Raw genomic sequence first — 14,137 nt, 5'->3', positions numbered from 1 at the left:
TGGCGAGAGCTTTACGCGAAGGCCGTGGGAGTCAATCCATTTAAGGGATCTTCCCTTCTGTGGTCACCCAGACCACCTCTGCCCAACAGCTCGGCGGCCTCCGCGTGGCCCATTGTCGCCATCCTTCCGGGACGCGGGGGCAGTTTGGGGGCGAGGGAGATCGTTGTCTTCTTCTCCCTCCAGGGAGCAACGTCCCTTCATAAGGATTCTTTTTCCCAGCAAGCAGAGATGACCTGGAAATTTGATAGTGCGAGAGTTACAAACTATACTTTCTCAAGGGAGAAATATTACCTTATAGAAACCAGCTTTTATCCTGCTGAGAACCTGTACTGTGCTGCGGGGATTGTCTCTTATTACAGCTGTGAGAGCCGGGGGAAGCACGTACAGCTCTCTTCCGCACACCGAAAAGACTGCTGGAATCGCGGATGACCCTGAAAAGAAACTGCGGTGTCACTTACGGGGGGGAGGTGGGGAAAGACAAAAATGCCAACGTAAACCAGTACATTCCGCGTGCAGATTGAGCCTGAATACTCTTAGGCACACCAGGAGGAAACTTCTCAAGGTTTCGAAACTTCTAGGTGACGGTGGAGTTCTTGCATTATTTGGCATTATAAATGTCCTTCGAGTCCATGCAGTCCCGTAAGAACAACAAATGGTTATGGGGATTTTCGTATGTAATCTGCAGGGGAGCTAAAGCCCTTTGTATGCCATTTCTCAATGAAAACAATCTCTTATCGTATAAAATTCATTAGAGAAGATTGAGAAATAATTTTATAACAAAAAGGTATTCAATCAGTCTGTTAAATAATACTCAGCGAGCACTTACCATGCTCGGGCACTGTAGAAGGGATGGGATTATGTACTGTAGACATGGTCCCTGCCCTCATGACGCTTACACTTTAGTGGGCAGGATGGGTACAGAGCAAGTGACCTGAGTGAGCCATGCCTAACAAATGTCTGGTTAGACTTTACTTTTTTAAAGCTTTATTTATTCATTGAGAGAGAGAGAGAGAGAGAGAGAGAGAGCGAGCACGAATAGGGGAGGGGCAGAGAGACAGGGAGAGAGGGAGAAACCCAAGCAGGCTCCACCATTCACTGCAGAGCCAGGCATGGGACTCCAACCCACGAACCATGAGATCATGACCTGAGCCGAAACCAAGAGTCAGATGCTCAACCCCCTGAGCCACCCTGGTGCTCCCGTCTGGTTAGACTTTACAGTCTCCTAGCTCAGAGGTAACTAAGGACATCTCTTTGTAAGATTTAGACATGGAGTATACTAGAAAGAATGCAATCTTAAAAATACTCATGTTACCTCCTTTCCTACTAAGCTGCCCTTTGCTCGGGTAGGAAGTTGGATGATATTTATTTCTTCGTAGGGAATCTCAAGTTCTCATTCTTACACAACACAATACAGTGAACTTGTCCTGTGTCTTCAGAGGCTGTTGCTTTCTTTTTTGGCTTTTCAGACATATTTATTCCCACATCTTCCCCAAATCTGGTTTTTTTTTCCAAAAGTTTTATTTATTTATTAAAGTAATCTCTATCACCCAACATGGGGCTTGAACCCATGACCCTGAGATTAAGAGTTGCATGCTCCACCAGCTGAGCCAGCCAGGCGCCCCTCCACATCCATTTTTACTGTATGATTTTCTTTCTCATTTTTGAAAACTATGTATAACTAACTATACAGGTTAAACTAGGAACCCCCAAGTATCTGTCTGTCTCAGTCAGAGATACAAGACCTAACTTCCTAAATAATGATAAATGTTCACATTGGCAAACTTGGGCAATATCTATTTGTACCAAAACTGTGAGTAGGAACATTTTTTCTTGAATTTTAGAATTTTATTGTTTAAGTTTAATTACAGATCTTTTCAAATATGCACGGAAGTGGCGAGGACAGTCTACGAACTCCTGTGCCCTCATCATTGAGCTTCAATCACTTTGTCAGTTTTATTTCATCAATGTAACTTCCTCCACCACACATAGACGCTTTTTAAAATTTATTTCTGGAGTATTTATTTATTCATTTATTTATTTTTAGGTAATCTCTACACCCAAGGTGGGGCTAGAACTCATGACTCTGAGATCAAGAGTCACATGTTCTACCAGCTGCCAGGCACCCTGCGCTCTGAAGTCTTTAAAATCAAATTTCAGACAGAATGTCACAAATACTTCACTATTCACATCTAATAGGTAAGGAGACTTTAAATATAACAGGCCATTTCTACAACTAACAAAATTAACAAAAATTCTTTGGTATTGGATAACACGACCCCTAACCAAGTTCCCCTGACTAATCTAAAAAATGACTTTTTATTGGTTATTCAAATCAGAAACCAAAAATGGAACGTACAGCATACTTCGCTGTTATATTTCTCAATTTTCTTTTAATCTGTAGTGCATCCCTTCCCCTTTTATTCTTACCATTTAGATTTTTGAAAGGACCAGGTCACTGACCCTGTTGATTTCCCCAAATTCTGGACTTGGCTCTTAGCTTCTTCCTGGCACTGTTCAGCTTATTCTTCTATCCCCCCCTATCTTCTGTAAACGAGTACATCTGTAAGCTCAATTAAATTTACATTTGTCCTTCCCTCCCTCCCTCCCTTTTTCCCTCCCTTTCCTTCCTTCCTCCCTTGGCAAGAATATTTATGGGTGGTGCTAGGTACCTCCTACTGCACTACCTCAAGAGACACTTGGTATGTAGTTTCCCCCTTTTTGTGATGCTGAGGTTAATCTGAGGGCCCAAGTTTTCTCAGACAGATACTTCCATCTCGGTCAGGTTTTAGAATTACATTGTTATGTAATATAATAGCATCATGAAACACATTGGGGGGATTTTTATCTTTTATTATCTAAAATAGTGAAAATGATATCGTTTCAAAGATTAGGTTGAACTCAGCTATAAAATCATATGAATATATTTTTTAAATGATAGAGCTTCAGCTGTAAAGTCACCTGACAGTTTTTTTAAAAAACCAGTAGATCTTCTGGCCACCTGGGTGGCTAAGTCAGTTAAGCGTCTGACTCTTGATTTTGGCTCAGGTCATGATCTCACAGTTCATGAGTTTGAGCCCCAAGTCGGGCTCTGTGCCGACAGCATGGAGCCTGCTTGGGATTCTGTCTCTCCCTCTTTCTGCCCTCCACCCCAAAATAAAGAAATAAACTTAAAAAAATAAAAACAAAAACTAATAAATCTTCAATCACCTTTGTAATCTTTTTTTTTAATTTTTTTTAATGTTTATTTTATTATTTTTGAGACAGAGAGAGACAGAGCATGAACGGGGGAGGGTCAGAGAGAGGGAGACACAGAATCTGAAACAGGCTCCAGGCTCTGAGCTGTCAGCACAGAGCCTGACGCGAGGCTTGAACTCACGGACCACGAGATCATGACCTGAGCCGAAGTCGGCTGCTCAACCGACTGAGCCACCCAGGCGCCCCAACTGTCATTTTTTTAAATGTTTATTTATTTTTGAGACAGAGAGACAGAGCATGAACAGGGGAGGGCCAGAGAGAGAGAGGGAGACACAGAATCTGAAGTAGGCTCCAGGCTCTGAGCCATCAGCCCAGAGCCCGACACGGGGCTCGAACTCAGGGACCGAGAGATTGTGACCTGAGCCGAAGTTGGACGCTTAACCGACTGAGCCACCCAGGCACCCCACCTTTGTAATCTTTTATATGGTGATTATTCTTTTCAAGTTTTTCATTATGTCTTGGGTCAATTTTGTAATTTATTTTGTTATTAAATCATCTGTTTCTTCCAGATTATCAAACTGTTGCCACAGCGTTTCCCAATGTACATCCCTTTAATTATTTTCATCTCTTTTATATTTGTGATTGTGAACTTATTCTTAATCTTGCATATTTCCTATTTTTCTTACTCCAGTAATAATTTACTGATTTTATTGCTCTTGTCATAACATCATTTTTTCTTCTTCTTCTAGTTTTCTGTTTTCTATTTTATCAATTTTATGCTTTGTCTTTTTAAATTTTTTTTCTTACTCCAGTAATAATTTACTGATTTTATTGCTCTTGTCATAACATCATTTTTTCTTCTTCTTCTAGTTTTCTGTTTTCTATTTTATCAATTTTATGTTTTGTCTTTTTAAATCCCTACTGCATACTTTCTTTGATTTATTTTATTTCTTTTTACTAATTATTTAGATGAATATATTAATTTACTAGGGCCTCTATAACAAAATAGAGTGGGTGGCTGAAACAGCAGAAATGTATGCTCTTACTTTCTCAGTTCTGGAGGCCAGGAGTCCAAGATCAAGATGTTGGCAGGTTTGATTTCTTCCAGGACCTCTCTCCTTGGCTTCTCATCATGGCCTCACAAGGTCTTTTGCAGCGTGTATGGCTCCCTTGTGTCTCTTTGTATGTCCAAATTTCTTCTTATAGGGACTCCAGTCATATTGGATTAGAGCCCACCCTTTTGACCTCACTGTACCCCAATGACCTCTTTCTTTTTTAAATAATTTATTGTCATGTTAGCTAACATACAGTGTATAGAGTGTAGTCTTGGCTTCGAGAGTAGATTCCTGTGATTCATCCCCTACATACAACACCCATTGTAAAGTCCCTATCTCCAATACAGTATGGGGGTTAGGACTTCAACATATGAATTTTGGGTGGATGCAATTCAGGCCATAACAGTGAGTTTAAATTATTTTCAATTTTCTTCAAATATGAAAGAATTTGAGGCTGTGTGTTTTTCTCTGAATATAATTAAGCTGTTTTAATATAAAGTATGTAATGTGAATTACGCTTTCCATGCTTTCTAGATAGCACTCAATGTCAGTTTTAAATTTCTTTGATTTGGAGGCTATTTAGGTAAATATTTCTTAACTTCCAAACTTTAAGATGATTTTAGTCATTAGTTTGTTATTTCTTTGTAATTTTCTTGTGGTCTGTGAATACTCTTACCTAAGTTTTAAGGATTTTTTCTTTTGTAGTCAAATGTATCATCATTTTTACACATTTTATAATCATAAAAAATACATACTCTGTATTGGCAGGATACAAATTGTATGCAATTTTAGTAAGTCAACTTTATTGCTTTTATTATTTAATTTCTCTGTGTCTTTACTTATCCTTTTGTGTATCTTTCCCCTTCTAAAAGTGACATTTTTTTAATTGCAACTCTAACAATGAAATATTATTCAACCTTGAAAGAAAGGAAATTCTGACATATGTTACAACGTGGATTAACTTTAAAGACATTATGCTGAGTGAAATAAGCAAGGAGAAAGAGGGGAAAGAGGGGAAAAAGGGGAGAGAGGGAGAGGAAGAGGAAGGCTTATTACTAAGTTTATTATTCCCACAATGGTAAGCTTTTTATTAAAGGGACCATGCCCAAATTTCAGAATTAGTTTATGCTCTGAATAACATTGGTGGTTATTTGCCTTCTTGTTCATTTATGTGTCTGGCTGTGACTTTAGATAAAGAAATGGATCACCCACATGATGAAGTACAATAAAAAGAATGTTATTAAAAAGTCCAAGAGAGCAGTCTAGATTTTGTTTTCTCTTTAAGAGTCACAGATTTTGCCTAAGACCATAAAAGTATACACATTAGCTTTCTACATGGGAACCTAAACAAAATATTGAATTTTTAAAAAATCTTAGAGCTTTAAAATTTCTGTAAAGATCCTGGTTTTCCCATTTCTGGAAAAATTATATTGTTAAAAATTATTTGGAAAGACTGAGACTTTGTGCAATTTTACTGTAATGAATGGAAAATTAAATACAATTTTGCACTGCAATTGACTTTGACAATGAATAAGATATATTTTACCCCATAATATCTGTATTGAGCTTTTTATTTCTATTTCTTATACTGATTGACTACTTTTTCTATTTTGAGGGAGTTTATTATTTAAAGAAATATATGGATATACTCTACTCTTAAGTTTAGATCATATTCCATGAAAAAATATGTACAGTAGAATTTAGAAATCCAGAGGAGATAATGCCAGTAGCCAGGATATTTTTAATTCATATGCTTGCAGATATTATGCAGTTCCTAAGATTTGGGGAAAGCTTAAAGCAAGCCAACATTAAGAAACAAGTGTTGGGGTACCCAGAGTAAGGATTGATTGGATTGTGCTCTACACAGACATATATCGTCTGGCATATTAGGAAATTCTTTGCTACTAGATCATGTTTAAACAAACATTTATTTTAGCAAAAGTTTACATCGGGGTTGTGCAAACTTTTCTATAAAGAGCAAAATGGTATCTATTTTAGGCTTTGTAGGGCCATATGACCTTTGTTGCAACTAATGAACTCTATCATTGTGGTGGAAAAGCAGCCATAGACAATACATAAATAAGTGAACATGGCTGTGTTCCAATAAAACTTTTAATTATAAAAACAGGTAGAAAAAAAAAAAAACAGGTAGCAGACCAGATTTGATCCCCATCCCATAGTCTGCTAATCCCTGACTGAGGTGATCATTTGTCAATTACTAAAACTGAACAAGGCAACTTTGGGGAGTATCTCTTCCTCCTATGAAAATTTCAAGAAACTTTTCAGTCCATCTCTTCATCAGCTTAATGCTTTTAATTTTATACCTATGAATAGTTTAGACTTATTTCAGCTGCCATGTAAAAATGTATTAGCCCTGGCAGTAGAATGTTTGGAAATGCATATAACAGTTTTACTGGGGCTAATTAGAAATCCTCCGAATGCTGGCACAATGGCAGGCAAGCAGTGCTTCTTTCTTTAGAGAAAGTTTTAGGCTGACTTTTATCTCCTGGGGCCCCACTTTTAAGTTTCTGAGTTTTATTAATTCCAGTCCTTTCCTTTTATTTCCGCAGCCCTAGCCGTGGTCACTGCTTCCTGCAGTTGCTATGTCAGTGAGAGCATACAGTTCTCTCAACTCTCTCTTTTTTAGCCTGTTTAGTTACCAAATTGATAATTTTGTATAGCCAACAATTCTTTGGATTAATTTCTCTGCGTTCAAATACTGATGTGGTTTGTCTCCTAAGTGGACCATGGATGACACATCTGAAATGAAACTCAATTCAGTTATTAGAAAATGATTAACTATTTTTGGAACAAATTGGGTATATAAAAAAATCATAAAAATATAATTTATAACATATAAAAATATATAAATCAAATATAAATTTTGTGAAAGCGAAATACAGATCAAATATTTCCAATTAGTGTCCAAGTTTAGATGTACTATAAATGTAAAAAGAATATAAACTATGTCCTCAATAATTTTTATAGTGATAACATGTTAAAATGATAACATTTTGAATATATTAGGTTAAATAAAATATACTGTTAAAATTGCTTTCATCTTTCCTTTTTACTTTTTTAATGTGGCTACTAGAAAATTTTAAATTACGTATTTGGCTCTCTTTTATTTTAACTGGACAGTGCTGTTCTAGGTTTTTTTTTTCCTACATTATTATCATGTTTTACATGAGGATTAGAATCCAAGGGAGGGCAAAAGGACTGCCAGAAGATTGAGAGAGGAAGAAAGGGAAATTTTTTTATCTTCATTTTTAAATACACCTTCAGGTCAAAATGCTTGAGCCTGGTTTTCAAGAATAAATTACATTTCAACATATTACAGGGGGCCATCCAAATTTTCCTTTTGTACAATAATTTAATTCCATTTGATATTGTTTGCAATATCTGAGCCATTGGCTAGAGTTCCCTTAAATATTTTTCAATTAAATAGATTAATTCTGCAACAGGATTAGACTATATAGGCCTTTGGCAAAAGAAAAAAATTTTTTTTTCTGCTCAACATTTTTTAAAAGTATATCCTGGTTTGTAAGAAAAAAAATTCATACTTTCAATGTAACAAACCCAAATATATACATGACATAAGTACTGTGATCAAGCCGGATTCATTACTAATCATTCCACTAAAGAAATGAATTTAAATTTTGAGTAGAATTTCAATAGCTTTTTTGTTAGTTTATTTATTTAGAGAAAGTGGGAGAGGGGCAGAGAGAGAGAGAGAGACAGAGAGAAAACCTCCCAGCAGGCTCTGCACTATCAGCGCAGAGCCCCAAGTTAGGCTCCAGCTCATGCTTGGTGAGATCATGACCTGAGCCAAAACCAAGAGTCAGACACTTATTCAACTGAACCATCCAGGCGCCCCTGAAGAGCTTTCAACACAGAAGTCAGTGGTGTCAAACATAATCAGTTTAGAGCCTCAAGTAGTATGTTACCTCACAAGTCAGGGTGTGACCCTGAAAATGGAGTTTTAACTGGAACTCAGCATTTTCTCCTGGAATTTGGGACTGAGACCTAGCCTTTCCAAACCAGGTGTGAACCAGTAAGACTGAGCTGAATGCTGTCTTCGTCAAGTGTCGTTCTTGTTGGTCCACAATCTTTCTTTCTATTGGGAACTGCTCTTGCTCTTTCCCTTGGTTCTGGAGGTAGAGTTATCAGATAAAATACAGAATGCCTAGATAAATTTGAATTGCAGATAAGCGAAGAATAATAAATAAATGGAGCAATCTTATCTGCCAATCAGAATGTCCACCTGGCTTCATATAGGTGGGTACATGACCCAGAACTGACCAATCACAGCATCCCTAATCCCCCTGTTCACACTGATTGGTCTAATGCATAAGCTTTGTCCCAGGTAGGGCCAATCAGAACCTCTCCATGTGATTTGATACAAAGAGGCTGGGGAAGTGATGGTCTCTTTTCCATGTTGGTTGCATGCTGCAAGGATGTGAGCCTTGTGGGCAACCGCTGTGATTCCTACCATTTGAACACAGCCCGCCTGTAGTAAGAGAATAGAAGGGTAACTAAGAAGAATCAAGAGATAAAGACAGATGGGCGTACTCTGACAACTGTTTGGAGGTATTCTTGGTGTTTTCTGCCAAGGTTTGATAGTGATTAAGTGCTCATTCCCTACCTATATTAAACTAACCCAATTGCAAGTTCTTACCGTATACTATGTGTTAAATTAAGCCGGCAGCTGGGCCACAATGCCATGGTAAACATTTGTCTTCTTATGTGTTTGGCATTCTTTCTCTAGAGTTCATTGGGCAGGATGGTGGCGTCCAGCTGTGATACAGATCAGAGCACCTCTTCTCTGATAGCAAATATACGGCACTGTTGCCACGAACACTTTGAAAGCACGGACCCGGGTTTCTTTTCCTTTTAAAGAGTACTTACAAGAAGGCAGGGTGTTTTTTATTTCCAACTCCAACTCCAGCACCATTCCATTCATTTTCTGAGATGGCTCTGTCCTTAATTAGGCAGCGCTTGCCAACATTAATTTTGTGGGCATCTGTTTCTAGGATCGTCAAGGCACAAGGCTTCTAGTATTGCCTTCAGAGAATAAAGTGGCCCCCTCACTCTGTCCATGGAAGTGCAGTGTGGTGGGAAAAGGTTTGAAGGCAGGACTGGCTGCTTAATCTGTGGGACCCAATACAAATATATATATGTAGTCCCTTCAAAGATGCTTAAGAATTTCAAGATGGCAACAGCAGGGCACTAAACAAGCACTGAGTCCTTCTAAGCACAGGGTTGAAGACCTATGTGGCCAGCCCAACCTGAGGGTCATATTTTTTTTTTTAATTTCTTTTTTAACGTTTATTTATTTTTGACACAGAGAGAGACAGAGCATGAACGGGGGAGGGTCAGAGAGAGAGGGAGACACAGAATCCGAAACAGGCTCCAGGCTCTGAGCTGTCAGCACAGAGCCCGACGCGGGGCTCGAACTCACGAACTGTGAGATCATGACCTGAGCCGAGGTTGGCGCTTAACCGACTGAGCCACCCAGGCGCCCCCTGAGGGTCATATTTAATCTCTTGATGCCTTAATGTCCCCATCTGTAAAATGGAAGGCAAAATTGGCTGTGTGCTATAACAAATATTAAATGAGTTATTTGTTAAACTTGTGAAGCTCCAGGCACACAGTGGTTCTCAGTAAACTAAGTAACTACTGTCCTGACTCCATTGTATGTGGAAGCCAAGAGTGAGGTCTCTGGAGTCAGTCCGACATAGACTCAAAACCTGGCTAGACGGATTCCTGTGGCCAATTACCTAGTGACTCGAAAGCTGGGATTCCTTACTTACAAAGAGGAGATAATACATTCAAGTACTTGTAAACGGTTATTTTGAGGATTAGGTGAAATAATGCATTTAAAGCATTTAGCACAGTTCCTGGCACACAGGGCTCACTAAAATGCTAGCTATTATGGCTCTGTGCCCTGCCCCATGCTGGATATTTTGCATATACTATCTCATTTCATCCTTACAACACCTGGAAACTGACATATTGTTACCTTCAGTAGATTTAGACTGGGGAGGTGGAGTGCATTTCAACTGTTACCATGTGGGAGTCTAGAGTTGAGATTCCGGGTCTCTCTCATTCTGAAAACTAGGCAAACTGCCTTTGGCTCTGTAGTCCTTCTTGCCATTCATTCTCAAATCCTCAATGTGGGTCTGCCTTCCTGGAGCTGCCAGTGATGAGGGACATAGCACACATGAGGGAGTTTTTAAAGATTCATATATTTGAGGGGCGCCTGGGTGGCTCGGTTGGTTAAGCATCCGACCTCAGCTCAGGTCATGATCTCCTGGTTTTTGAGTTTGAGCCCCATGTCGGGTTCTGTGCTGCCAGCTCAGAGCCTGGAACCTTCTTCCGATTCTGTGTCTCCCTCTCTCTCCCTGACCCTCCCCCACTCACACTCTGTCTCTCAAAAATGAATACACGTTAAAAAAAAATAATATATTTGAAAGGCCCTTGTAAGATGCTTCTGTATGCATCTGTCTGTCTTAGTCTCCACCTATCTATCTTATGAAAAGCCAAGAAGGGCTGGCCACAAAAGCACTGACAGATGTAACCAGACATGAATACTTGGGGACGGGTTTGAGACTTCGAGATACTCATCAAACTTCAGCCAGAGCTGGGTTTGTTTACTCCCAATTATACGTTCTTCATTTGGGTGTTTCTGAAACAATACTATGAAGGGCCTTTTATGTTGTTTTTCTCCACTGAGCAATTATCGTTTTCCTTTTGAATGCATGCTGCTATTTCCTCTGCAGGGCCGAGGTGGTGCCGGCCACATCCCAGCATACAGCCCCGGCAGAAAAGCAGTTAAAATTGCACTTGAACCTCTGCTTGTTCACTCTGTTTTCTAACTAGCAGGGGTGTTGCAGTTTGATTTTGCTTTCATCCTGGCGTTAGAATTTGACCCTAAATTCAGAGCCTAAAGAAAGTGGGCGGGTGCGGAGATGCATTTGCCTTGGCTTAGCCGGCCCTGCAGCCCCAGAAGTATTTTTGTAGCCCTGAAAACTAACTCGAGGCCTGCTTTGGAATGTCCAGATGATCAATACTTCCAGGGACTTTTAATAGATTGGGGTTTTTCTCTTGCTCTGAAATGGGTTAAAATATAAGGTGGGGGGCAGAAGAGTTCAAATAAATTTGCCATTTGCATTTTTAGTTAATTAAATGGCAAGCTTTTTTGTTAAATGCCTGCTGTAAACCTGGCACTGTACTAGGATTGGAGAAGAGGCTGGACCTAAATGTCTCGTCGCTAAATTACAGAATTATAGAATAAGCAAAGTTACCTTTTGTTTATTTCTCTTTCTCCTTTCAGTGCCTCTTGCTTCCTGCCTCTCAAACAGCTTTTCTTCCTCCTAATTTCCTCCACAGTAGATATTCTGAGAGGTTAGTAAATGACTTGTGTTTAAAAGCACAGTTCAGTGAGTTTAGAAAAAGCTACATAATAATAAAAACAGTTTTTATCAGGGCGCCTGGCTGACTCAGCCAGTAGAGCATGCAACTCTTGATTTTAGGGCTGTAAGTTTGAGCCCCGTGTCGGATATAGAGACTGCCTAAAATAAAATCTTTAAAAAAACACAATCTTTGTGGACTGCTTCTGTGTTGCTGAGGTGCTAGGTGCTTTATATTCATTACTTCATTTAATTCTCCCGCTAAACCTATGAGTTAGGGGCTCCTGTGATCCTCATTTTGTCTAAGTTACACAACCGGTGGGTGACAGAGAGTCATTCCTCTTCACCGGACAGTTTCCTGTTTATTTTTTTTTAATGTTTACTTATTTTTGAGAGAGAGAGAGTGCAACAAGGGAAGGGCAGAGAGAGAGGGGGACAGAGGATCTGAAGCAGGCACCTCGCTCACAGCAGAGAGACCGATGCCAGGCTAGAACTCTCAGACCACAAGATCATGACCTGAACTGAAGTCGGGCACTTAACTGACTGAGCCACCCAGTTGCTCCCCTGCCCCCCAGGCAGTTTCCTTAATGAGTCAGCCATTCTCACCTCCACCAAACCCAACCTAAATAGGTTTCTTCACTGCAGGAGTTCTCAGAGCCTTTAGTATGCTATAGTGCCCGTGAGTCTCCAACATGAGAAGGTAATAGACTGTGGCTCTCTTACTTATTTGTCTCCCTCTCTTATTTTTTTTTTCAGGGAGGATCTTGAGAGATTGGAGTTTGGCAAAACACATTTTGGGAAATATTGGCCAAGATATTTGTATTTTAGTTAACAACTTGGAAGAAGAGAACAACTTCAGGAGTGATTCTAATAGTGTTTCAGAGACCCACAAAATAAAAAAAAAGGGGGGGGGGAAGAGTAAATATGAGGGCTTGCGGTTGCCTCTAAATCACACTGTGTACCTTCTCAACAGTTCTTCTTGCTTATAAGACAGGTGGGCTTTTTGAACTTTGCTTTTCTGTTATTAAAGAAACTAGACACAACAGTGGTCTTCTAAGGATGAGTTAAGTTGTATGGTAGAACACATTTAAAAGGTTTGAAAGTGAAAAATGGTTAGTCACAGTCATAAAGTTCAACCAAGTTGCTGAGTCCTTACTGTGTCAAACACTGCGTTCTGCTGGGCTACCAATAGAGGCAAATGAAGATACCCAGCCTGTTCTCCAGCACGGGAAGATATGCCGTTCCCAAGGCACTTTTGTTTGCGGGTGACAGACTTAAACTAGTACAAATAAAGAGCAGTTTATTGTAAAGATCTGGTGCTTGCAGAATCCAAGGATAGGATTTAAAGCTGAGTTGGCATTTTGGCTCCTGGTAGGTCCTCAGGAATGACGTCTATGCTGTGTTTCTGGGGCTGCAGGATCTTTGGCCTCTATTCATCTCACATGTCACAAAACATGGCCACCACTCCCACATCCACACATGGCCTTCCAGTGCTGGCAAATACTCTTCATCTCTTGATTCAAATTCACAAGATAAAAAATTTGACCGGCTCTCCTTGGTTAGATGTCTAGCTCTAGTCATTAGCTGTGGCCATGAGGTAGGCTCATGCAATTTATGGCCCCTCCAAGCAAAGACCGTGCCAAAAGAGGCAAAGATAGCTATGTCTGCTATAAGTACTTAAAGAAACAAGGCAGTAAGATTGAGAATTAGCGAAAAATAAGTCTATTTTTTTCTCGTTTGATTCTGTGTTTACGAGTCTTCATAGGAGATAGCATTTCAGTTCATCTAGAAGTATATCATGAATATGGTTAGTCTGTTAAATGAAAGATAAGGCTTCATATCATTTACAATTATTAATCACTCTGGGACCTTTAAGGCATATCCTACACCTGGGATTCAGAGTTTATTTAGTTTTAGGGAGTTTTAAATGATAAATATCTACACTGGTATTGAGTATAATCCCTAACTAGATCGTGGGAGAGTTTCTTTGGATTCTTCCACTAAAGTGCAGAAATCTAGAGTATTGGAAGGAATTTAAGATATCCAAACTAAATTGGTCTTTAAGAATGATCTTGTGGGGTGCCTGGGTGGCTCAGTCGGTTAAGCGTCCAACTTCGGCTCAGGTCATGATCTCGCGGTCTGTGGGTTCAAGCCCCACGTCGGGCTCTGGGCTGACAGCTCAGAGCCTGGAGCCTGCTTCAGATTCTGTGTCTCCCTCTCTCTCTGACCCTCCCCCATTCATGCTCTGTCTCTCTCTGTCTCAAAAATAAATAAACGTTAAAAAAATAAAAAATAAATAAAAAAAAAAGAATGATCTTGTGACCAGGTGTTTCCCAGGAGTTGTTGGTCAATGTTCAGAGAAGTCAGGAAGACCAATGGCCCAATATTATCTAAGCCTCCCAGAATGGGAGGTGTGATAGCAGCATCCTCAGCCTAGTTGTAACCAACTGGTCTACCCTATATTCCCATGTGATA

General features: G+C 39.7%; 1 long non-coding RNA gene across 1 annotated transcript; it reads left to right on the top strand.

The window, feature by feature from the left end:
- The first annotated feature begins 232 nt into the window (after positions 1–232).
- Positions 233–13,069, top strand: LOC122222750. Its single transcript, XR_006203846.1, has 3 exons — positions 233–578; positions 2,045–2,196; positions 12,419–13,069. It is a non-coding gene; the product is annotated as an uncharacterized LOC122222750 (long non-coding RNA).
- The last annotated feature ends 1,068 nt before the right edge of the window (positions 13,070–14,137 follow it).

The sequence above is a fragment of the Panthera leo genome, chromosome B3 (genome assembly GCF_018350215.1).
Source record: "Panthera leo isolate Ple1 chromosome B3, P.leo_Ple1_pat1.1, whole genome shotgun sequence".
NCBI lineage: Eukaryota > Metazoa > Chordata > Mammalia > Carnivora > Felidae > Panthera > Panthera leo.
The sequence above is the reverse complement of the archived record's forward strand: the minus strand, read 5'-3'. Positions and strand labels throughout refer to the sequence as shown.